At 44.6% G+C, this 25,678-nt stretch overlaps 1 protein-coding gene across 6 annotated transcripts in view; it reads right to left on the bottom strand.

The window, feature by feature from the left end:
• Nucleotides 1-22,505, bottom strand: part of mrvi1 (murine retrovirus integration site 1 homolog) — a 164,356-nt gene extending 141,851 nt beyond the window's left edge. For 4 of the 6 annotated variants that reach the window (XM_041196555.1, XM_041196559.1, XM_041196560.1 and 1 more), the window contains exon 1: nt 22,414-22,499. The gene's annotated coding sequence lies outside the window, so the exon portion shown is untranslated. Of the gene's footprint in view, nt 1-22,413 lie in introns of all 6 variants that reach the window. The other 2 variants (XM_041196557.1, XM_041196556.1) reach the window with 2 other exon arrangements.
• Nucleotides 22,506-25,678: the final 3,173 nt, after the last annotated feature.

Genomic DNA, 25,678 nt, shown 5'->3' with positions numbered 1-25,678 from the left:
CTGCTATGAGGAGGCGCCCGCCCACCACCTCCTTAACCTCGGAGACGGTGAAGCTGCCTCCCGCAGCAGAATACCCAGGCCGGAGGAACAAGAGTTGTTTCCGCCCGACCAGATCGATGGCCCATGGGACCACCATCGTGACCACTGCCTGTAGGAGCTGAGGTGCGGTATCGCACACTCCTGCAGAAACTACAGGTCAGCTTTGACCTCGGCAAGGTAGTCCAACATCACAACACATCGCGTAGTAGATTTAGTGTTATGCACATTTATGGATACAATCTTTACACCCATTTTAAAGTATTTTATCGCTTACCAAACCTGTTGTCTTTGAGAATTCCAGACCTTTGGTCTGCTCCTACATACCCATAGTGTTCACAAATTGTCTCACTTTGGATGGGCTGAGGAAACTGTCCTGAACCACCCCGTTGGAGATGTTCCGCTCAGGGGGCATCTGGGGGTTCGTGCAAGGAATGAGCTTTGAATTGTTCTCTGTTGAAGAAGTCTCTCCGATCCTCTCCCCCTCTGGGGCATCACTGCTCCCGGCTTCCCGGAGCTGGGGTGCACTGAGCGCTTCACTGATCCGAGATTCCTGGGGCTGTGGTGCGCTGGCCTCTTCGAGTTGAGGCAAAGTTGGGGTGCGCTGGTCTCCTCATTGTCTCCAATGTTCTGGAGGTTGGGTGTCTCGTCCTCCAACTCCCTAGAGCTTTGCCGCTTCTTCTGTAGGTGCCGCCCTTGCTCTTCTTCATCCGAAGAGCAGCTGCCCTTTTCATCCATGTCAGATGGGAGATGCCTCTTGCCACTTGTCTGGGAAGTGGCTTGGTCCCTTCTTAGCCCGTTATTCTTTTTGGGTCTCTTTACCAGCTGCCACTCCCCCTGCTGATTTTCTGCTGCTTCCTCCTCCATTGATTTGCTCTCCTGAGGAGTGGGAGTTTCAGGGGGCAGTGCAGTTGATTGGCTGTCTGCTGCCTCAATCTTTTCCTCCGTCTTGTCTCTCTCCATGTCCTCCTTTGTCTCATTGTTCTCATTGGGGGCCTTGGTGGTTGGAGGGTTGCAAGTGTCCTTGGTAGTAGAGACACAAAGTCTTTCATCAGCTTCCCCCTCATTGGTTTTGCCTGCCTCTGCATAAGTGATGCAGCTTTTGGGACAGGTCCTGTAGAGGTGGCCTGCCTCGCCACACAGGTTGCAGCACTTAGTCCGTTTGCAGTCCTTTGTCTGGTGCCCTTCTTGTTTGCAGTTCTTGCAGAGGATGGCACTGCAGTTGGCCACCACATGACCAGACTTGCCACATGAGCAACAAAGTTGGAGCTGCCCACCGTAGACAAGGTAGCTATGGCTTCCCTTGATAGCGAAGCTGGAAGGAGGGTGGAAGATGGCTCCCTTACCATCGGCCTTGAGCGTGACCTTGACCTGGCGTTTGCTTGTCCAAATCCCGAAGGCATCTTTAACCTCGGTGCAGCTCCCAACCTTGTCGAAGTACCTGGCGAGGAAGGTGAGCACATCGGCGACAGGGACATGGGGGTTGTAGAGGTGCACAGTCACCACACGGTCCCTTTGCAATGGCAGAGCAAAGAGCGACTCCACCGTCAGGATCTTCATCTGCGGCTGGTCTCTCTTCTCCTTGAACACCTTCAGGAACTTGACGCAAGCAGCCACACTCCTGAAGGTCACGTCGAAATATCCAGCGCTGAGGAAGTCTTGCAGGCAATAGATCTTTGCAGCTTCAAATCCACACAACTTCAACAGGATTCGCTTGATGAAGAAGGCACGATCCATGGGTGCTCGTCCTTCATTGTCCTTCACCGCCACCCTAACGGTATTACGTACCCCATGGTGTGGGGCTCGACAGGTTATATCCAGTGCTTCACAACTACACTTGATCTTAGCCAAAAGGTAGAGAGGCCAAAGGAATGTGCTTAGCAGCAACTACACGTGTGCTTTCAACTCCATCTCTGTCGCTATATACTCTGCTGAGGTAGCCCGCGCTACCCTCCTTTTGGTTGCTACAGATCATGTGATCTTTCTTAACAAGTATTATTCTTAAAGGTACATTATACACTAAATAAAATCATAGTTACTCTCCCTTTAATTTGGCTGTCTTATTATATTTACAAGTACATATTTTTCAAGACCATAATATTTACACCGGGTAAGGAATTTACAAGTTCAGTCTTTCAGGTGGTTTCCTGGTATGTGTGGAACGTTGCAGCTCCACAACTTCAGATTCTTTGTCAGGAACCTCCTTTACTGGAGTTGCCTGAACATCAGGTGCTTCGGTGGGCACTTGCAATTCTGTATCCTCAACTCTTACAGGAACATTAGACATGTCAGTCCTGGGTTAAGTATCCTCAACAGGAAACACAGACCTGGTTATGATCACTGGTGGAACCAAATCTTGGTGATTTATCTCTCTCTTTCTTAAATGGTCCACATGTTTCCGTATGATCCAGCCTTCCACTTCTATGTGGTAAGATAGAGGTCCAGTCACTGCAATTATTTCACCTGGTAACCACTTTGGTCCTTCTCCCAAGTTCTTCATGTATACCGGCTCACCCATGATAAATTTCCTCTCATGACTGCCAGTTGTGCCTAGCTTTCTGACTTCCCTGACTCCTTTCCACCTTCCCCTCTAAATTTAGAATTATTAAGCTCAATCTCGTCCTGAGATGGCGTTTCATCAATAACTCCACGGGTGTGACACCTGTTGTTGTGTGAGAGAAAGACTGCTAGTTTGGTTGCTAAGGAGCCGCCAGTTAGCTTTTTCATGCCTATCTTGAAGCCACCCTTTCGGCCAGTCCATTTGAGGAAGGGTGGTATGGTGCAGTTTTCACGAGCGATACTGTTGAGGCTGATAAACCATTGAAACTCAGCACTTGTAAATGCTGTGCCATCATTGGGAACGACTAGTTCTGGTATTCCATGAATGGCAAAACTTTGACGTAGTTTCTCAATTGTAGTGGCCAACATTGGTGACTTCAGCTCACATATGCCCAGCCATTTTGAATGGGCATCAACAATGAGCAGAACCATTGTTCCCAGGAAAGGTCCAACATAGGCAATGGCGTACACTCCCAAGGGTGTAACGGAGCTGTTGTTGGCAAATTTTGCAATTGCTGACATTGCACACAGTGCTTCACTAGACTCTCTGGGCTGGATTTTACCGTCGGCGAGCAGGCACGGGGCCTGCTCGTCAACATGCAAAATGACGCGCGGTGACATTGGGCGGAACTCTTGACATCACCCAGCCCCATTTAAATTTTCAGGAAGGCGGGGGCGCAGCAAAATCAGCTGCACACCCGCCGACATGTCAATGGCCAATTGAGGCCATTGATAGAGCAATTAAAGTAATTAGTGGACCTGCCCATCCAACCTTAAGGTTGGCAGGCAGGTCATGAGCCCTGGCGGGAAGCAGAAAAAAAACATGAAACCTCATCCACAGGCGGGATGAGGTTTCATGTAGGGTTTTAAAAATTTTAATAAAGTTTTTTTGGAAATTATGAACATGTCCCAACTCATTGTCACATGAGGGGACATGGAAGGGATTTTTTTTTCTATTTTTAATATTTTTGAAAGTAGAGGCGATCTCCCTGAGGCAGCACTTAGCCTCAAGGAGATGCGCACTCTATCGTGTGTGTGCGCGAAAGAGTGCACTCTCAATTTTAGGGGCTCCCCCCTGCCCGCACAGTGAGAGCATAGCGCTTCTGTGCGGATGTCACGCTGGGCAGGCCTTAATTGGCCCGCCCATGTAAAATGGCGCCGTGCCTCCGATCGAGGGCGCCAATTGGAAGCGCGCCTGCACGTGCCAGCCCATCAACATCCCCCCACCGATGGGGGGAAAATTTAGCCCTCTATTTCACCATCCATCTCAGGCCACCATAGATAGTTGTGTGCTATGGTCTTCATTCGGGAAATTCCGGGATGTGCACTGTGTAGTTCAATTAAAAGTGGCTCCATTCCCTTTGGAGGAACTATCACTCATATCCCCACAATATGATGCCATCCTGGCTGGTTATTTCATGTTCTGTTGAAGTACAGTTTCACTTCCTCAGATACGGGCTCCAGTGACCAACCATGCAGCACTTGTTCTTGGACTTGAGATGGGACTGAGTCCCAAACTGTCCAGTTTCTGATCTGTCGAGCACACACCGGCGAGGAATCTGAGAAATTTAACAATAAAACAAGTTCCTGCGGAACTGAGACGTGCTCATCATTTTCTAGTAAAGGCAAACAACTAAGGAGTTGAGTGAGTGCGATTGGATTACCAAGCTTATGTATGAAACTATATTCGTATGCTGCCAGAATTAAAGCCCATCATTGTATTCTTGCTGAGGCTACGGGTGGTATAGCCTTGTCTTCACTAAACAATCCTAGCAATGGTCTGTGGTCTGAAACGATTGTAAAATGGTGGCCATGTATGTACTGGTGAAATTTCTTGACACCAAAGATGATTGTCAGGCCTTTCTCTATCTGCGAGTATCCCTTTTCCGCTATGGTGAGCATTCTTGATATGTAACCTATTGGCCGTTCTGTGTCATCGTCCATCCGATGAGAGAGCACTGCTCCCACTCCGTAGGGAGATGCGTCACATGTCAGCACCAATTGTTTCATCTGGTCATAATGCACTAATAGATTGGACAAGTGCAACAAATGTTTCCCCTTTATGAAAGCTTCTTTCTGGGGTGCCTCCCAAGACCAACATTGGTTCTTTTTGAGTAGCGAATGCAGGGGGGGCTAGCACTGTAGACAAATTAGGTACGAACCACCCAATAATTGATCATTCCTAGGAATGATTTGAGCTCTGAGTTGTCCTTTGGTGCAGGTGCCTCTCTTATGGCTCTCACTTTCTCCTCAACCGAGTGGAGGCCCTGTGTATCTACCCAGTGACTCAAAGAGATTACCTCCCTTGCTTGGTACGTGCACTTTTCTTTTTTGAAACACACTCCAGCTTGCAAGAAACGTTTTCAGATGTCTTCTGAAAGTTTGTAAAGTGCTCTTTTTCAGTGAATCCTGTCACCAATATATCGTCTAAATAGACCACAACCTGGGGCAGTCCCTGAAGTAAGCTTTCCATTGTTCTCTGAAAGATGGTGCAAGCTAAGGAGACACTGAAAGGCAATTGTGTATATTAGTACAACCCTTTGTGGGTATTAATTATGACAAATTCTCAGGAGGCATTATCTAACTCAGGCTGTTGATAAGCATGACTCATGTCAAGCTTTGTGTAGGTTGTCCCTCCTGCCAGCTTGGCATACAGGTCATCGATTTTTGGAATGGGGTGCCTGTCTAGCTTAGCTACTTTATTAACTGTCAACTCTCCACAAATTTGGATGCTTTGGTTGGGTTTAAGGACGGGGACTATGGGCAACATTGCCCCTCCGTTGGGGGGAAGTGCGGGAGTGCCTTCCGATCAGTGCCCCCAGTCGGGTGGGGCCATCATTTTGCGTGGGCGGGCCAATTAAGGCCCACCCAGCGTGATGTCTGCCCAGGAAGTGCTATGCGCTCCCTGTGTGGGCGGTGGGAGGGATTCCCTCAGCCAGGAGTGCGCTCGTTTGCCCATGCGTGCGAAAAAACACATAGATCTTCCTGAGGCAAAGTGCTGCCTCAGGGAGATCGTCTCTGATTTGAAACCTTGAATAAAGGTATTTAAAAAATTTCCCTGCCTTGTTCCTTCATGTGACATGAGTTGGGACATGTCCATAACTCTTATTGAAACCTTTAATAAAAATGTAAATACCCAATACCGTTCATGGATGAGGTTTCATGCTTTTTCTGAGGCCCGCCTGGGCTCCTGGCCTGCCCACCAACCTTAAGGTTAGACGGGCAGGTCCATCACTCAGGTTAATTACTTTTTTAATGGCCTTAATAGGCCGAACTGAAAATCTAAACGACGTGGGACTGGAAGATGTTGCCCTACGGGTGCTGCCCACTCTGAGAACTGCACAGGTTCTATTACGCCCAGTTTCTCTAGTCTGTGCAGTTCGGTGTCGACTTTTTCTCGCAGTGCGTATGGCACCGGTCTTGCCTTCATGAAGCAAGGGGTTGCTTCTGGATCCACATGAATTTTTGCCTGCAGGCCCTGGATTTTCTCCAGTTCGTCCTTGAAGGCGGTGGTGTACTCTCGACGTAGCTCTGGTAGCCCACTTGGTCTCAACTGGAAAATTTCAGCCCATTCTAACTTAATCTCCTTTAACCAATTTCACCCCAGGAAGCTTGGCCTTTCACCCGCTACTACCATCCACGGTAACTTTGCCGAATGGCTTCCATAATGGACAGTTACCCTGCTTATGCTCTTTACGTGAATGTCTTCACCCGTATATGTTTTGAGCTTGGCAGCTGTTTCTTCTAAACTTAATTGATACTCACCAGTAGTCAGATATTTGAAGGTATGTTCTGAAGGTATATTACTGTAGTGGAAGCTCCCTTGTCCACTTCCATTCTAACAGGTTTGCCATTTACTTTCACTGTGACAAATATTGGTTCTGTCTTTCCAACTTTCAGGTTAAACAATGAGTAAATATCTCAATTTGTTGTTTCAGGCTCTTCTACATTGTAGATTTCATTGGGCTTCTTCTTTTGTACACAAACCTGCTTAAATCTTTCCTTGCACTGCCTCATCATATGTCTATTTCTGTGACAATAGTAGCATTCGATATTTTTAAACTGCCATTTGCTAAAAGGCTGCTTGTTTCCACCTTAATTAAAATTATTCTACGACTTTGCTGCTAAGTTATTTTTCTTTATTCTTCAGCTAGCAGGGGCTATTTCCCATTTCTCGGCAGAGTCTTGCATTTTCACTCCCTTCTCGTCTGAGGTTTCTTGCCTGATGTGGAGGTCGGCACCATTTTGCACACCCTACATTGCCTTTGAATCTCTTACTGTGCTTTCCATGGCCAGTGCCATCCGTAGTGCCTTCTTGAAATCCAAATTCACTTCAGACAATAATCTTTGCTGAATAGTGTCCTCATTCAGACCGCACACTAAACGATCTCATGATGTTTAGAAACATACCAAACTCACAATGTTCCGCCAGCTGCTTCAAATTTGCCACTTTGCATGCAATTGTCTTGCCCAGGGCTCTATTTTGTGAATTAAACCCGAACGTCTGCATCATGACTGAGGGCTCTGGTTGGAAATGAACCTTCAAGTGGTCCACCAATTCATCGAAATTTTTCAAATCTGAGGCACTGGGTGCCATCAGACTCGAATCAAACCATAGGTTTTGCTCCCACAAGTACTTAAGAGGATCGCTGGCCTCTTCTCTTCCTCCGTAATCTCATTTGCTTGAAAAAAGAATGTGAATATTCTATGTAATGAGAACAATCGTCTGTGGCTGGTTTAAAAGGATCAATTCTCCAAAATTGTGGCATTTTGAGACGGGATAACTTCTTCACTTCTAATGGAGCTTGCTACTTACAGTGATGTACAGTGAGGTACAGTGCCAATTTCTTCCTGGCTTGATTTATCCTGTTCAATCCTGTTTTATCCTCATCACGAGTTTGTTGTGAGTGGTGGCCAAGTTGCTACTATTGATAGAGTTGATCTGCAGACACCTCTCGGATGGAAACATTAAGTTCATTTACAATATACTCAGCAGAAACTGCATGTGTGCTTTCAACTCCAACTCCATCTCTATACTGTCTGCTGAGGTAGCCTGTGCTACCCTCCTATTGGTTACTACAGATCATGTGATCTTTCTTAACACGTATTATTCTTAAAGGTACATTACACACTTAATCAAACCATAATTACTACAAGGAACCTCCAAGACCCATGGAACACCCAATCCTCGCACCCCCTGCTACTCTGCACCACACATCCTACTTTGCTGTCAGCTGTCCTGCTCAATCTTGAGGCCTCAATCCAGCAAGTTTCACTTGAGTAGCCTGTTTTGCTCCCAGGCAGATTTAAATCAGGTCAGGGCATCAAAATCATTTGGCATCACTTCACTGGGTCAAAATAGACCCAATTAATTCAGCTATCTGAAAATGCAGTACTGAACAATAATTTATACAGCTTAACATAGTAAATTGTCCCACATGCTTCCAAGATACACAAGTGCACTAGCAGTCAAAATTTGACACTGAACTGCATAAGGAGATGTTAGGTGGCATATAAAGCTTCGTCAAAGAGGTAAGTTTTAAGGAGTGTCTTAAAGAAGAAGAGAGAGAGATGGAGAGGTTGAGAGGTTTGGGGAGGGAATTCCAGAGCTTAGGGCCTAGACAGCTGAAGGCATGGCCACCAATGATAGAATGATTAAAATTGGAATGCACGTGAGGTCAAAATTGGAGGAGCGCAAAAATTGCAGAGGATTCTGGCACTGGAGGAGATTACAGATATAATGGGAAGGATGCACTGTCTCCCTGACTTACCTGTTGACTCCCTGTCTCACACTGGACCCCATGGTTGCTGTGGTGACTTTAAGCTGGGTCGCTGCCGGCAGGTGGTGATGGCAGGGGTGTGTGCTGGATATGGGAAGTGTTTCGCCCCTATGGGCCCTTTGGTGGAGGGAGTGGTGTCATTAGCAGGATTGTGGGGGCACAGACAGAGGCCACAAGCAGCAGGCTGGAGCGTGGGCGGAAGGAGCAGGAGCCAGAGAGATTGGCCTGAGACCTATCCAGGGCCTGGAGACCAGGTGAGAGGAACTGGAGCAGACAGCCAGCCAATATAGGGACCGAGGAGGATGGTCTCGACAACACAGAATTGCCGAGTCTGAGGAGCCCAGAGAAGTTGTAGATACTGTTTGTGGTCTGGATGCCAAGGTAATTTTGGCTTACATGGCAGAGGGGAATAGCAATAGCATGATACACACATGCTGGCTCTCAGCTTAGTTTCTCTGCTGCATTTTGAGTCCAGATTTAAGCCCAAGCCCATTTGAAGAGCAGTGATAGGAGTTGAAAGAAAAAGTGTTCAGGATCACCACCCGCACCCCTGCTGAACTTAAGGCATTTTGGCTCCCATGATTTAACTAACAAGTATGAAACACTGCTGATTCAAGAAGAAGAGTTGAGCTCCCAATCGTTTTTCTGTATTTTGTGGTAAGGAGTTTGTTTCTTTGGGATAAGCTTTTTCATGAATGTACTTCAATGTTTGGTACCTGTGGAATAAAGGATCCCTGAGCTGGAACCTTTGTGTGTTCTGTGTGTTTTTTCCTGGGTTAAACAGAGATAGGGAGGGGTGAGGCCATGAAAACAAACGTGAGGATTTTAAAATCAGAGCATTGCTGGACCAGGAGCTGGTATAGGTCAGCGGGTGCAGGGGTGACAAATGAATGTTACTTGGTGTGCATTAGTATATGGGCAGCAGAGTTTTGGATGACCTGAAGTTTAAGGAGGATGATAGCTGGGAGGCCGGCCAGGAATGTGTTGGAATAGTCAAAGCCGGAGGTAACAAAGCCATGATTGAGGACTCCAGCAGCTTATGACCTGAGGCAGGGGTGGAGTTGGGTGATGTTATGGAAGTGCAGGTACGTGGTCTTAGTGATGACATTAATATTCGGTCAGAAGCTCAGATTAGGGTCAAATAAGACAGGAGCAATGTTTTGAGGCTTGGCACATTACCATTCCTATTAAAGCACAAAGGGACCAGTTCTCTTCTCCCTGTTCTAATGCCACTCAGTCTTGTGTGAGCATTTTTGAGGTTACATTTTATGATTACAGACCAGGAAATGCATATTGCAACATCTGCTTTATTGTATGTAATTCTTGGTTGAATTGTATGTGTTTATATTCTTATTGACCTTTCACAGATTCCCTTCCCCCAGCATGTCATCTTCCTGAGTAATGTTGGCAAAAGAGCTTGATTCTAGAGGGAGGATGTGGAGGGGTGAGGATGAGGGGAGGAGTTGGGGAAGTGGGAGCTGTCCAATTTTTCTATCCCCCAAGGTGAAAAGCTCCATGATCACTGTCCCTTCAACCTAAAAGCAAGGTCAAGAAGTGACGTATTTGATTTCAACTCTGACAAGCAGTCCTGGGAATCAAACCCACGGACCACTGATTTGGAAACAAGCCCTGAAACTATTGCATTAAATGAGCACTATCAAGGGAGCTAACAATTCAATCTTCAGACATGACCTCTTCCGAGAGAAGCACAAACACATGCAAAAGGTCCAAGGAGATGGATACTGTCCCGCGTCTATTTTTAATCACGTCTTCTTCAAATTCAAATTCACTCTTTAGAAAAGCAACTTGAAAATTGCATGTATTTATTTGTAAATTAAATAAGCATATGAATAATAAAAGGGTGGTAAAAGAAAAAGTATGCTGATTGGTGTTAAAAAAAGGGACTTGCACATGGAGGCAGGAGAAATAGTGGAGGAATTAAACGATTACTTTGCATCTGTCTTTACAAAGGAACAAGATGCTACCCAAGTCAAGGTGAGAGAGGAGGTAACTGATACACTCGAAGAATTTACAATTAAGAAGGAGGAGGTGTTAGAAAGGCTATCTTTACCTAAAATAGCTAAGTTACCAGGACCAGATGAGATGCATCCAAGGGTACTGAGGAAAGTGAGGGTGGAGATTGCAGAGGCACTAGTGATAATCTTCCAGTCTTCTTTAGACACAGGGGTAGTGCCAGAGGACAGGAGAATTGTTAATGTTACATCCTTGTTCAAAAAGGGGTACAAGGATAAAGCCAGCAACGCCAGACCAGTCAGACTTCGATGGTAGGGAAACTTATGGAAACTGTAGTCTGGGACAAAATCAATAATCACTTAGACAAGTGCAGGATAATTAAGGAAAGCCAGTATGGATTCATTAAGGGAAAATCAAGTTTAACTAACTTGCTGGAGTTTTTTGAGGAGGTAACAGAGAAGGTTGATAAGGGCAATGCTGTTCTTGTGGTATTTATGCATTTTCAAAAGACATTTGATACCGTGCCACACAACAGACTTGTGAGCAAAATTCTAACTCATGGAATAAAAGGGAAAGTAGGCACTTGGATAAGAAATTGGCTGAGAGACAGGAAACAGAGAGCAGTGATAAATGGGTGCTTTTTTTTTGATTGGAGGGAGGTTTGTAGTGGAGTTCCACAGGGGTCAGTGTTGGGACTCTTGCTCCTACTGATATATGTTAATGACCTGGACTGTGGTGTTCAGGGCATGATTTCAAACTTTGCAGATGATACTAAAATTGTGATGAGGATAGACTTGAACTTCAAAAGGACATAGACATATTGGTGGATTGGACAGACAAGTGGCAGATAAGGTTCAATGCAGAGAAGTGTGAGGTGATTCATTTTGTCAGGAAGAATATGGAGGGACAGTATAAAATAAAGGGAGAGCTTCTAAAGGAGGTGTGGGGATAGAGGGGCCTCGGTGTATATGTATATAAGTCATTGAAGGTGGTAGGCCATGTTGAGAGCAGTTAATAAAGCATATACTATCTTAGATATTATTAATTGGGGCATTGAGTGCAAGAGTAAGGAGGTGATGTTGAACATGTATAAGGCACTAATTAGGCCTCATCTGGAGTACTGTGTCCAAGTCTGGGTACCATACTTGAGAAAGGATGTACAGGGGAGTTTCACAATAATGATTCCAGGGATAAAGAACTGTAGCTATGAGGATAGATTGGAGAGGTTGGGACTGTTTTCCTTGGAGAAAAGAGGCAGAGAGGAGACTTGATAGAGGTATTCAAGATCCTGAGGGGTATAGACAGGGTAAATAGTGAGAAACTGTTCTCACTCAAGAGAGTATCAAGAACTAGAGGGCACAGATTCAAAATAATTTGCGAAAGGAGTAACAGTGATATGTGGAAAAACGTTTTCACCCAAAGAGTGGTTGGAATCTGACAAACTACCTAAGAGAGGTATTCTAAAGGGAATTGGATTTCTATCTGAAAGGAAAGAATGTGCCTTACAGGATAAGGCAGGGGAATTGGACTAGGTAGAATGCTCTTTCAGAGAGGCAGTGCAGACTGGATAGGCTGAATGGCTTCCTTCTGTACTGTAAAGGTTCTGTGACTGTGATTTCAAGGTTGTGTTGTTGGGAATGTGGACACCAGTTCAGCAAAATAAATACAGCAACATTTCCAATTTAAAATTCTCATCCTTACCCCTCCCTTTGCTGTCTTGGGCATGTGCACAGGATGAAAATGGCCACATCCCCCAGGGTATGCTACATGGGGAGGTAGCCTGTGTCAAAAGACCAATATGATGCCCAAAGCTCACATCCAAAGATGCTATCAAAAGAGCCATGAAAGCCTTAAACATCAATCACAAGTGAGAAACTCTATCAATGTAAATGGTGACACCAGCAGGAGTTTACCACTATAACAACATGTGGTTTCAGAAGCTCTAAAGCAGATGCCAACCCTGAAAAACAGTGTATCAGCAGAAGCCATCCTGCATCACCAGCAAGGGACAACTTCACATGTGGCACTTGAGGCAGGCTTTACCTTTCCAGGATTGGTCTGTTCAGCCATCAAACAAGTGCAGCAGATGATCTCATCTGACCTCACAAAAGTTCTGAGGCTGCATTCCCATCAACTTTCCCAGATGGAATGATCCGAACAATCACCCCTCCCTATCTTTGTAACTTCTTCCAGCCCTACAACCCTCCAAGAACACTCCATTCCTCCAATGCTGACCTCTGGAACTTTAGGCCAATCAGCCTGATATCAGTATTAGGGAACATACTAGAATCTCTTATTAAGGGCATGGTAACAGGGCATTTGAAAATTCACAATATGATTATGCAGAGTCAACATGTTTTTATGAAAGGGAAATTGTTTTTGACAAATCTATTGGGAGTTTTTAAAGGATGTATGAAGAGCACTGATAGGGGAAACCGGTGGATGCAGTGTATTTGCATTTTCAGAAGGCATTCAATGAGGTGCCACACAAGAGGTTGGTTTGCAAGGTTAAGGTTCATCAAATGAGATAAAGTATTTGCATGGATTGAGTATTGGTTAATTAACAAATAAAAGTAGGAATAAATGGCTCATTTCAAGAGGACAATGTGTAAATAGTTGGATGCCACAAGGATCACTACTTGGACTTCAGTTATTTACAATCCATATCAATGAATTAAATGAGGGGACTGAGAGTAATGTATCCAACTTTGTTGATGACACAGGGCTAGATAAGACCATAAGATGTAGGAGCAGAAGTAGGCCATTTGGCCCATCGAGTCTGCTCCACCATTCAATGAGATCATGGCTGATCTGATAATCCTTAACTCCACTTTCCTGCCTTTTCTCCATAACCCTTGATTCCCTTACTGATGAAAAATCTGTCTATCTCAGCCTTGAATATACTTAACGACCCAGCTTCTACTGCCCTCTGCAGTAAGGAATTACACAGATTAATTACACTCTGAGAGAAGAAATTCTTCTTCATCTCTGTTTTAAATGGGCAACCCCTTACTCTGAGATTACGCACTCGTCCTAGACTCTCCTACAAGGAGAAACAACCTCACAGCATCTACCCTGTCAAGCCCCCTAAGAATCTTATATGTTTCAATAAGGTTGCCTCTCATTCTCCTAAACTCCATTGAGAAAGTAAACCGCGAGAAAGACGCAAAGAAGCAGCAAAAGGGAACGAACCAGTTATGTGATTGGGATAAAATGGGCAAACAGTGATGGAGTAAAATGTAGGGAAATGTGAATGTGAATTTAGGAATGCGTAGTAGGAAGAATAGAAAAGCAATATATCTTTTAAAAGATGAGTAAATGTTGGGATTCAGAGATAATGGGTTCCTTGTACATGAATTACAGATAGTCAACATGCAGGAACAGAAAGCAAGAGATTTGGAGTATAAAAGTAAGGAAGTCTTGCTGTAATTATATAGGGCCTTGGTGAGTCCACCCCTGGAGTTCTGTGTGGTCTCCTTACCTAAAGAAGGATATATTTGTCCTAGATGATCATGTAAAGTAGACTCACAGTTGGATTTCTGGGACAAGACCTCTGTTCTATCAGGAATGAGTAGAATGGGCCTATAATCTCTGGAGTTTAGCAAAATGATCATGTTGAAATGTAGAAAATTCTTAGGGAGCTTGACAGGGTAGTTGCTGTGAAGATGTTTTCCCTGGCTGGGAATCTAGGACATGGTGCACAGTCTCAGAATAAAGGGTTGGCCAACTAGGACTGAGATGAGGAGAAATATCTTAATTCCAAGGGTTGTGAATTCTCCACCCCAGAGAGCTACGGACGCTCAGTTGTTGAGTATATTCAGAACTGAGAACAATAAATCTTTGGGCACCAGCTGAACCAAGAGATATGGAGATGGGGTGAAACTGGAGTAAATGTTGAAGTTCAGTCATGAGTATTGACTAATGAGTATGTCCTAATCCTGCTCCTATTTCTTATATTCCTATGCCAAGGTCATAAACTCTGGAATTTTCTCCCTAAGCGTCCCTGCCTCTCTGTCATTCCCACCCCTGCTCCATGATTCATCCTTTCAGGTGATCCTTAAAAAATATTTATTTGACCAAGCTTTTTTAGCCTGCCCTAATATCTCCATATGTGGCTCAGTGACAAATTTAGATATAATTAACTTGCCTGTGCACCATCTTGGAACAATTTACTACATTAAAGGTGCTACATAAAAGCAAGTTGTGCTGTAAATTTTATTCAAAACTGTTTAACATCAAGGTTAATTGTTTCTCTTCTTGTAACAGTTATATAAAGCTTTGATTAGACCTAATCTGGAGTATTGCATTGACTATTGGGCACCAAACATCAGGAAGGACATGAAAACAGAAAATGCTGGAAATAATCAACAGGTCAGGCAGCATCTGTGGAAAAAGAAACAGACATTTCAGGTCGATGACCCTTCATCAGAACAAGTCACCAACCTGAAACATTAACTCTCTTTCGCTCTCTGCGGATGTTGCCTGACCTGCTGCATATTTCCAGCATTTTCTGTTTTTATTTCAGATTTCCAGCATCCGCAGCATTCTGCTTTTCAACCAGGAAGGACATATATTAGCAGCATTGCTGGGTTGCAATACTAATGAGGTTGCAACGAGGATAGGTTGCATAGTGTAAGCCTGAATTTCCTTGAATACGGAAGATTAAGGGATGATCTAATTAAGGTCTTTAAAAATATTAAAGGATTGGATAGTGTGCATAACGATAAACAATTTCCTCTGATGGGAGGGTCAAGAACAAGAGGGTATAATCTTAAAATTAGAACTAAGCTGTTCAGGGGTGATGTCAGGAAGCGTTTCTTCACACAAAGGGTAGTGGAAAACTGGAACTCTGTCCCCCAAAACACTGCTGAGGCTGGGGGTCAATTAAAAATGTTAAAACTGAGATTGATAAATTTTTGTTATTTAAGGGTATTAAGGTTTATGGAACAAAGGCAATTAGGTGGAGTCAAAATACAAGTCAGCCATGATAATACTGAATAGCGCAGCAGGCTCAAACGGCTGAATGGTCTCCTCTTGTTCCTATGTTTGACTTCAATTAAAGATTTGACACATAACAGGAAGCCAAAGCTGAAGGTTAAGATCAGTCCTATGAAAGAATAGAACAAGGTAGATAGAAGCAGACTGTTTTCAGTTGAGGGGTCAACAATGAGGAGCCATTGATACTAGATTAAATGTTTAAGCGTAGAAGAAAAGAGAAAGGAATTCCATTTCTACAGCGTGACCTCAGGACATCCCAAAGTGTTTTACAGCTAATGGCATACTTCAGAAGTATAGTCACTGTTGTAATGTAGGAAATATGGCTAAATATAATAATATATAATATAGCTAAATAATAATAATTTAGTGATATAATATAGCTAAATTTGCAGATGGTGGGAAAGTAAGTTGCAATGAAGAAATATGACATTTACAAATGGATATGGACAAGTTAGATGAATGGGCCAAAATTTGGCAGATGGAGTTTAACATGGATAAGTGTGACGTTATCCTTTATGGTCAGAAGAATAAAAAGGCGACATATTATTTAAATGGAGAGAAACTTCAGAATGCTTCAGTGCAGAGAGATCTGGGTGTCCTCATGCATAAATCACTGAAAGCTAGTATGCAGGTACAGCAGGTAATAAGGAAAACAAATGGAATTTTGGCATTTATTGCTAAAGGAATAGAGTATAAAAATAGGAAAGTATTGTTGCAACTGTACAAGGCATTGGTGAGACCGCACCTGGAGTACTGTGCACAGTTTTGGTCCCCTCACTTGAGGAAGGATGTAGTTGCATTGGAGGCAGTTCAGAGGAGGTTCATTAGATTGATTCCAGAGATGCAGGGCTTGACTTATGAAGAGAGATTGAGCAGTTTAGGCCTATACTCAATGGAGTTTAGAAGGTTGAGAGGAGATCTAATTGAGGTACATAAAATGCCACAGGGGATAGACTAAGTAGACATGGAGCAGATGTTTCCCCTTGTGGGGCATTCTAGAACGAGGGGCCATAGTTTTAGGCTAAGGGGTGGTAGATTTAAATCAGAGATGAGGAGGAATTACTTTTCCCAAAGGGTCGTGAATCTCTGGAATTCACTACCTCAGAGTGCAGTGGATGCCGAGACGCTGAATAAATTTAAGGAGAAGATAGACAGATTTTTAATTAATAACGAGTTGAAAGGCTATGGGGAGAGGATGGGAAATTGGAGTTGAGGCCGAAATGAGATAAGTCATGACCGTATTAAATGGCGGGGCAGGCTTGAGGGGCTGAATTGCCTACTCCTGCTCCTAGTTCTTATGTTCTTAAATGCAGCTCAGTTTAACGCCTTATCTGGAGGACGGCACCTCCAACAGTGCAGCTTCCTTTAGTACTGCACTGGAGTGTCGATCTTGATTTTTGTGCTCAAGTCCTGAACTGGGACTTGAACCTAGAATGATTTGATTCAAGAGGCTATAAACTGAGCCATGGCTGACATGATATGAGAAACATTTTCACACAGGGAGTTATGAGGATGTGGAATTAGCTTCCAGGGTTTGCGTTTGAGACAGAAATTACTGTCAATATTCAGCATTACATTGAAGAGGTGGATGAACAGAAAAGGTTAGAGGGATATGGGAACAGGACAAATAAATGTGATTAGAACTATTTGCTCACTTGGAAGGTAAAGGCCAACATGAACTGGATGGGCTGAATAGCCTCTTTCTGTGTTGTAACTGCTGTTTCTTCCTCCCTTGGTAGCATCCTCGATTATTCAAGGGTCATTGAACCATGACTTACATTGAGATTTTACCACGGGCAGGCCAAGGGGGCAGGCCCCAAGTCTACCTCAGCCAAAATGAGCATTGAACCCTGGTGTTATTCTGAACCACACTCTAGCCATCTCCCCAACTGAGCTAACCAGCACTACCACCATTGCTATTTATTTCTACTTAATTCCATAACATAGGGCAAAACTTTTAGTTCAGCGGGTGGGCACACGCCTGCTTGGGCAAGCGTCCCCACGTCAACACACAATCACACAATATTTCGGTTGGCAGGCGCGTGCTGGAGTCTGCAGCACTCCCGCCAACAATTAAAAGGCCTGTTAAGGCCATTAAAGTATCAATTGACTGACATTTTTCGCTGCCCATCCGACTTTACAGTTGGCGGGCTGGTGAAAAGGCCAAGCGGCCTTTGCACTTTTTAGGAAACCTCATCCACAGGTGGGATGAGGTTTCCTAAAGCAAATAAAAATAAAATAAAACTTGTAAAATTTAATTAATAACATGTCCCTGCTCATGTGACAGAGTCACATGAAGGGACATGTTTTATTACATTTTCACTTCTTTATTTTTTTCTTTCATCTGAAGCGCGCACATGCGTGAAATTCATGATCGCCCCGCTTGCCCTCCTCCCCCTGCCCTCAGGCACTGCTGAGCGCTGACACTCGCATTTCACCTTAATTGGCCCGCCAACTTGAAATCACCGTCCGGCCTCGATCGCAGGCAGCAGTCAGCTTCCCAACTGCCCTCACCAAGCCCTCCCAACAAGGGCTAAATTCTGCCAATAAAATTATGAGCACACTTTGTCAGGGCACAATCCTCTTTGCTCTATTATGGTGTTACCAGGTCATGTCTGAACATATTCGAAAGCTACATGTTCTCCAATAGGTAATTCAAAACAAAGCTCTTTGCTCAAAGAGTGGTGAGAATGTGGAACTTGCTATCACATGGAGTGGTTGAGGCAAATAACATTGATATATTTAAGTATATTTAAGAGGAAGCTAGATAAGCACATTAGGGGGAAGGCAATAAAAGGATATGCTGATAGGGTGTGATGAAGTTAGGAGGGAAGAGGCTCATGTGAAGCATAAGCACAGGCATGAACCCATTAATCTAAATGGCCTCTTTTTGTTCTGTTAATCTGATATAATTCCATATTTGATTCTATGAACTACCTACAGCTAAATCTCACTATTACACAGAAGGAAGGAGAAACCAGTTGAGCAAACCATTTGTTTCAAAACCACTAGAAATCAACAAAAGTATAAAACTAGACGGACCCCTTGGATGCAAGGCACGGAATAGGACCCGATGAGAGCACAAATAGCCGACTCTGCAATGTCCTCCTCACTAAAGTCTGGGAACTTGTGCTAAAATTGGGAGAGCTGTCCCATGGGCATGACATAGTCATACTCACCAAATCATACTCTGCAGCCAATGTCCCAGACTCTTCACTCATCATCTCCGTATATGTCCTGTCCCAACAGCAGGACAGGCCCACAAAAGGTGGCGGCACAGTGCTACACAGGTGGGAGGGAGTGGCTCTGGAGTTCTCAACATTGACTCCAGACCCTATGATGTCTCATGGCATCAGGTCAAAGATCAGCAAGGAAACCTCCTGCTGATTACCACCCACTGCTCCCCCTCAGCAAATGAATCAGTGCTCTTCCATGTTGAACACCACTTGGAAGGAGCACTGAGGGCAGCAAGGATACAGAATGGACTCTAGATGGTGTACTTCAAAATCCATCATTAAAAGGGGTTTGGTAGCACTATTTCTGAATGAACTAGCTAAGTCCTGAAGGGTATATCTGCCAGACAGAGCCTGCAGCAGGTGGTGAGGGAACCAACAAGAGGGAACAACCTACTTGACCTCGTTCTCAACAACCTAACTTTTGCAGGTGCATTTTTCATGACAATATTGTAGGAGTGACCACCACACAATCCATTCGAAGACAAAGTCCCGACTTCACCCTGTGGATACCCTCTACTGTGCTAAATGGGATAGATTCAGAACACATCAAGCATCTATAAACTGGGCATCCATGAGGCACTGTGCCAACAGCAGCTGCAGAATTGTATTCAATCACAATCTATAACCTCATGGTCCAGCATATCCCTCATTATCATCAAGTCAGGAAATCAACCCTGATTCAATAACGAGTGCAGGAGAGCATGCCAGGAGCAGACCAGCCATACCTAAAAATTAGGTGCCAACCTGGTGACTACATGTATGCTAAACAGCTGAAGAAGGATGTTATAGATAGCAAAGTGATACCATAACCAACAGGTCAGATCAATTTTTTGTCACATCCAGTTGTGAATGGTGGTGAACAATTAAACAACCAACAGGAGGAGCAGGCTTCACAAAAATCCTCATTATCAGTGATGGAGCAGATGCAACCAACTTCAGCCAGAAATGCCAAGTGGATGATCCATCTTGGCCTCCACCTGAGGTCCTCCGCATCACAGATGCCAGTCCTGAGCCAATTCAATTCATGTGATATCAAGAAATGGCTGAAGGCACTGGATACTGCAAAGGTTATAGAAACATAGAAAACAGGAGCAGGAGTAGGCCATTCGGCCCTTGAAGCCTGCTCCACCATTCATTATGATCATGGCTGATCATCCAGCTCAATAGTCTGCTCCTGCTTTCTCCCCATATCCTTTGATCCCTTTTGCCTCAGGAGCTATATCTAACTCCTTCCTGAAAACATACAATGTTTTGGCCTCAACTATTTTCTGTGGAAGCAAATTCCACAGACTCACCACTCTCTGGGTGAAGAAATTTCTCTTCATTTCAGTCCTAAATGGTCTACCCTGTATCCTCAGACTGTGACCCCTGGTTCTGGACTCCCCCACCATCGGGAACATCCCTCCTGCATCTACCCTGTCTAGTCCTGTTAGAATTTCATAGGTTTCTATGAGATCCCCCTTCATTCTTCTGCACTCCGGAGAATATAATCCTAACCGACTCAATCTCTCCTCATATGTCAGTCCCGCCATCCCAGGAATCAGTCTGGTAAACCTTCACTACACTCCCTGTATAGCAAGAACATCCTTCCTCAGATAAGGAAACCAAAACTGCACACAATATTCCAGATGTGGTCTCACCAAGGCCCTGTATAATTACAGCAAGACATCCCTGCTCCTGTACTCGAATCCTCTCGCTACGAAGGTCAATATATCATTTGTCTTCTTTACCGCCTGCTGCATCTGCATGCTTACCTTTAGCGACTGGTGTACGAGGACACCCAGGTCTCATTGCACATTCCCCTCTCACAATTTATAGCCATTCAGATAATAATCTGCCTTCCTGTTTTTGCTACCAAAGTGAATAACCTCACATTTATCTACATTGTACTGCATCTGCCATGCATTTGCCCACTCACTCAGCTTGTTCAAATCACACTGAAGCATCTCTGCATCCTCCTCACAGCTCACCCTCCCACCCAGCTTTGTGTCATCTGCAAATTTGGAGATATTACATTTAGTTCTCTTATCTAAATCATTAATATATATTGTAAATAGCTGGGGTCCCAGCACCGATCCTGACACCATCCACGTGTAATGCTGAAGACTTGTGCTCCAGAAACAAACTGCACCTTTAGCCAAGCTGTTCCAATATAACTGTCCAGGTATGCACACCCATAAAAAGCAGGAAAATCCAATCTGGCCTATTACAGCTCCATCAGTCTACTCCCAATCATCAACAAAGTGATGGAAGGTTTTATGCTATCAAGCAGCAGTTACACAGCAATAACCTGCTCACTGATGCTCAGTTTGGATCCCGGCAGGGCTACTTGGCTCCAGATTTCATTACAGCCTTGGTCCAAACGTGGACTAAAGAGTTGAATTTCAGAGATGAGGTGAGAGTGATTGTCTTTGACATCAAAACAGCATTTGATTGAGAGTGGCATCAAGGAACCCTAGTAAAACTGAAATCAACGTGAATCAGGAAAACAAAACTCCAATGGTTGGAGTCATATGTAACACAAAGGAAGATAGTTGTGCTTGTTGAAGAACAATCATCTCAGCTCCAGGACATTGCTGCAGGAGTTCCTCATAGGCAACCATCTTCAGCTGCTTTATCAATGATCTTTTCTCCATCATAAGGTCAAAAGTTTGCTGATGATAGTGCTTTTGACACTTGATTTTTGATGGGTCTGCCCACAACCATTGATGCATAAGGGAAAGCTTGTCATTGGTAATACTCTGTCCAAACATCTGAAACATATTATGGGTCTGATTTTTTAACTCTGTTCAACTGGATGGATTTTGAAAGGATAATGCAGGAATCCATTGCAGCAAAGATTTATTTCTGTAACTTTCAGAAAGGAATTGGATAAACATTTGCAGTGAAAAACATTGTGGGCGTAATGGAGAAAGAGTAGGGGAGTGGGACCTATTGAATAGCTCTTTCAAAGAACCAGTGCAGACATGATGGGCTGAATAGCCTCTGCCTATGCTGTAAGATTCTATGATCCTCATTTTTTGCAACTTGCTAGCAAGTATGCCAGAAAGTTCAGGGAAATACATGAGAAGACAGGAATGTAGAACTTACCCGGCACACGAATAAACTTTGAGCGTCTGAACACAGCCGCTGAGTAGCCAGAGGAATCCTTGGATTGTTCTCCCTTACCCATCAAAAAGCCCCAACACTTACTGCTGATCCAATGGTTCTGTACAAACCAGCGACCCAACCTGGTACCTTCCAGGTTGCGTATGGCTCAGCCATTCACTGGATGAACCCACTGAGCCATCAGGACTTGGGAGCAGTACATTGCCACAAGATTTTGATACTAGTGAATATCCCCATGTTAACATTGCAATCCTTTGTTGTAAATTCTTGGATACAGAGATGAGCCCTTGCACTGAACTAGGTGCCACTAAAAAGACAGGGAATCCTGAATAGGTAACACACAATCCAGCTGAGAGGCAACCAATCTCCATATGTTTTGCCCCTGTTTGCATTCTTGTACAATCCGCTTACAGTTCACAGTGTGGTTATATTGCAGAGAGCAGTACCTGCAAGTCTCTATAAAGAACAACCTTTACTGTTTGATTCCTGCTGTCTCTCTTCATTGACACACAGCAACAAGCTACACAAAGACCCCCAGAGGATTGCAACACACTCGACAACGCATACAGCTACTAAACTACATGAAAAAGTGTAACGACTTTTTTTTCAAAACAGCTTAACTATTACATGTAGCTAATTAATTCCATCACCAAGATCTTATCTTTAAAAGCTGAACGCTGCTTTCAATTTATTTTTTCAAACTCCTGGTAAAGGTACTATACCTTGTCAGCGGCAAATGACACAAGAAGCTCGAGTCTGCTCACTGTCGGCGGAATCAAACCCCTCAGATCCCGGTTATTTGGATATCCCTACGTATACACAACTGAGTGGCAGACTAATTCTTGCTATTCTGAGCCCAGCCTCTCTCTCACTCCTGGGAGCTTTTACCATTTAAGGTCAATGTTCCATCTGGTCTTGCTGGCTCGCTCTCTCTCTCTCTTTCCCTCGGTCCCTCTTGCTGTTTCAGTCTGTGTCTCCCCTCTCCTTGTCCCTCTGTCTCTGTCTCTAACTCCCTTGCTCCTTCTCCCTGTATCTGTCCCTCTCTTTACCTCTCTCTCTCTGTTCCCCCCAAACATCTCTCTTTCATTCCCCTCCCTGTCCCTCCCTCTTCCTTTCTCCGATTCTCCCTCTCACTGTCTCTCCCCTGTGGTTCTCTCTTTCTTTGTCTCACACACACTTTTTCTGTCTGTGTGTCTCTCTCTCTGCCCCCTGACACTGTCTATCCTCTGTCACTCTCGCTCATTGTGCCTGTCTCTCTGTCTCTCCCTTCCACCCCCTCACCCTCTCCCTGCATTTCCCGGTTCCTCTCACTCTCCCTCTCTCTCTCTTGGCCGCTCAAACAAAACTACCTGAAGAAAAATTGTTAAAAGTTTATGCAGCAGCAAATCTGTTTCTCTTTGAAGACAAAAATAATGTGCCATAATTTAGAATGTTCACATCCTTTTTTTTTAACTGAAGCTATGTTCGCTGAAAGGAATGAGTTCAGTTGTGCTTTTCTCTCCTGAGGGCTCAAACTGCCCCAGGGTTCAATCCCACAAGCGTGAGCCACAATCCCCCCAGTGCCCAATCTTCTGGCATGGGACTGGGTTAAAAACACGTTGAATGGGGTGGGACTGCCCAGCCTGTTCTTGGCATCATGTGCACCCTCTGACAGAAAACACAAGAAAACCACCAGCAGCATGATCCTGGGCTCTTTGCTGCATCCACACTATCCCATGCACACTCAGACTTATTGTTGTGTGCTTGCTGTCAGCAAAGGAAGGACAGAAAGGGAAAAAGGCCAGACAATGAATTACTTTTTAAAGTGCAGTCACTTTTGTAATTAGGAAATTACAGCCAATTAAAGTACCGAGGCAGTTATTCACCATTGGAGGGGCAGTATTAAAGGAGGGTTGCAATTTTAAAAAATTCATTCATGGGATTTGGACTTCACTGGCTAGGCCAGCATTTATTGCCTATCCCTAATTGCCCTTGAGAAGGTGGTGGTGAGCTGCCTTCTTGAACCATGTGGTGTAGGTACACCCATAGTGCTGTTAGGAAGGGAGTTCCAGGATTTTGACCCAGCAACAGTGAAGGAACAGCGATATATTTCCAAGTCAGGATGGTGAGTGGCTTAGTGTGGAACTTCCAGGCAGTGGTGTTCCCATGTGTCTGCTGCCCTTGTCCTTCTAGATGGTAGTGGGCGTGTGTTTGGGAGGTGCTGTCTATGGAGCCTTGGTGAGCTCCTACAGTGTATCTTGTAGATGGTACACACTGCTACCACTGTTCGGCAGTGGTGGAGGGAGTCAATGTTTGTGGAAAGGGTGCCTATCAAGCAGGCTGCTTTGTCCTGGATGGTCCTGAGCTTCTTGAGTGTTGTTGAAGCTGCACTCATCCAGGCAAGTGGAGAATATTCCATAACACTCCTGACTTGTGCCTTGTAAATGGTGGACAGACTTTGGGGAGTCAGGACTTGACTTACACACCACAGAATTCCTAGCCTCTGACCTGCTCTTGTAGCCACAGTACTTATATGGCTAGCCCAGTTCAGTTTCTAGTCAATGCTAACCCCCCAGGATGTTGATGGTGCGGGATTCACTGATGGTAATGCCATTGAATGTCAAGAGCGATGGTTAGATTCTCTCTTGTTGGAGACGGTCGCCTGGCAGTTAAGTGGCGTGAATGTTACTTGACATTTGTCAGCCCAAATCTGGATATTTTCCAGGTCTTGCTGCATTTGGACATGGACTGCTTCAGTGTCTGAGGAGTCGCGAATGGACTGAACATTGTGCAATCATCAGTGAATATCCACACTTCTGATCTTATGCTGGAAGAAAGGTCATTGATGAAGAATGTTGGATCTAGGACACTACCCTGAGGAACTCCTGCAGTGACGTCCTAGAACTGAGATAATTGACTTCCAACAGCCTCAACCATCTCCCTTTGTGCTAGGTATGACTCCAGCCAGCGGAGAGCTTTCCCACTGATTCCCATTGACTTCCATTTTGGTAGGACTCCTTGATGCCACACTTGGTCAAATGCTGCCTTGAAGTCAAGGGCAGGTACTCTCACTTCACCTCTGGAGTTCAGAGGGGCAGTACTGAGAGAAAGCTGAACAGCCGGAGGATCGGTACTAATAAAGTGCACTACCAAAGGGTCAGTACCAGGAGTACTACACTGTCAGTCAGCACTGAGGGTGTGCAGCAATGTTGAAATCAATATTGAGGGAGTGTTATATTGTCAGAGGCGCAGTACTGAGGAAGTGCTACACTGTCAGAGGGGCAGTACCGAGGAAGTGCTGCACTGTTGGAGGGACAGAACTAAGGGAGTACAGCACTATCGGAAAGTCAGTACTGAGGAAGTACTGCATTGTCATAAGCAGTATTAAGGAAGTACTGCATTGTTAGAGGCTCAGAACTGAGGAACAAACTGTTGGAGGGGCAGTCCCGCTCGAATGCTGCACTGTTGGAGGAGCTGTAACAAGGAAGTGCTGCACTGTCAGAGGGTCAGTACTGAGGGAGTGCTGCACTGTCAGAAGGTCAGGACTGAGGGGAGTGCTGCATTTCAGAGGAGCAGTACTAAGAAAACACTGCACTGTCACGGGCAGTACTGGGAGATTTGCACTGTTGGAGGCTCAGTAGTTAATGGAGTGCTGTACTTTTGAATGTGCGCTGGATTACAACTGGTGCTGTCTTTCAGATGAGATGTTAAACCAAGGTTTCATCTGCACTCTCATCTGGATGTAAAAGATCCTATGAGCACTATTGGAAGAAGAGGCCTCCTAGCTCATTGCAGGCCAAGGGTTGAACAGGTATGCTTCTGTACCACACTGGCCATTAACCCACTGAACGATGAGGGAAGCTGAAAGGCAGTCTTTTATTTTTAGCTTTTTGACTATATGTATATTTTATTGTGTAAGCACTTGGAAAGTATTTCACAAGCTGTTTAAAAGTTGATAAAAAGTTGTGGTTAGGGATGCCAAGTGATGTGGTGAGAAACATGACACAT

This window comes from Carcharodon carcharias, chromosome 10 (assembly GCF_017639515.1).
Source record: "Carcharodon carcharias isolate sCarCar2 chromosome 10, sCarCar2.pri, whole genome shotgun sequence".
NCBI lineage: Eukaryota > Metazoa > Chordata > Chondrichthyes > Lamniformes > Lamnidae > Carcharodon > Carcharodon carcharias.
Note: the sequence above shows the minus strand (reverse complement) of the source record. Positions and strands in the feature narration are given on the sequence as shown.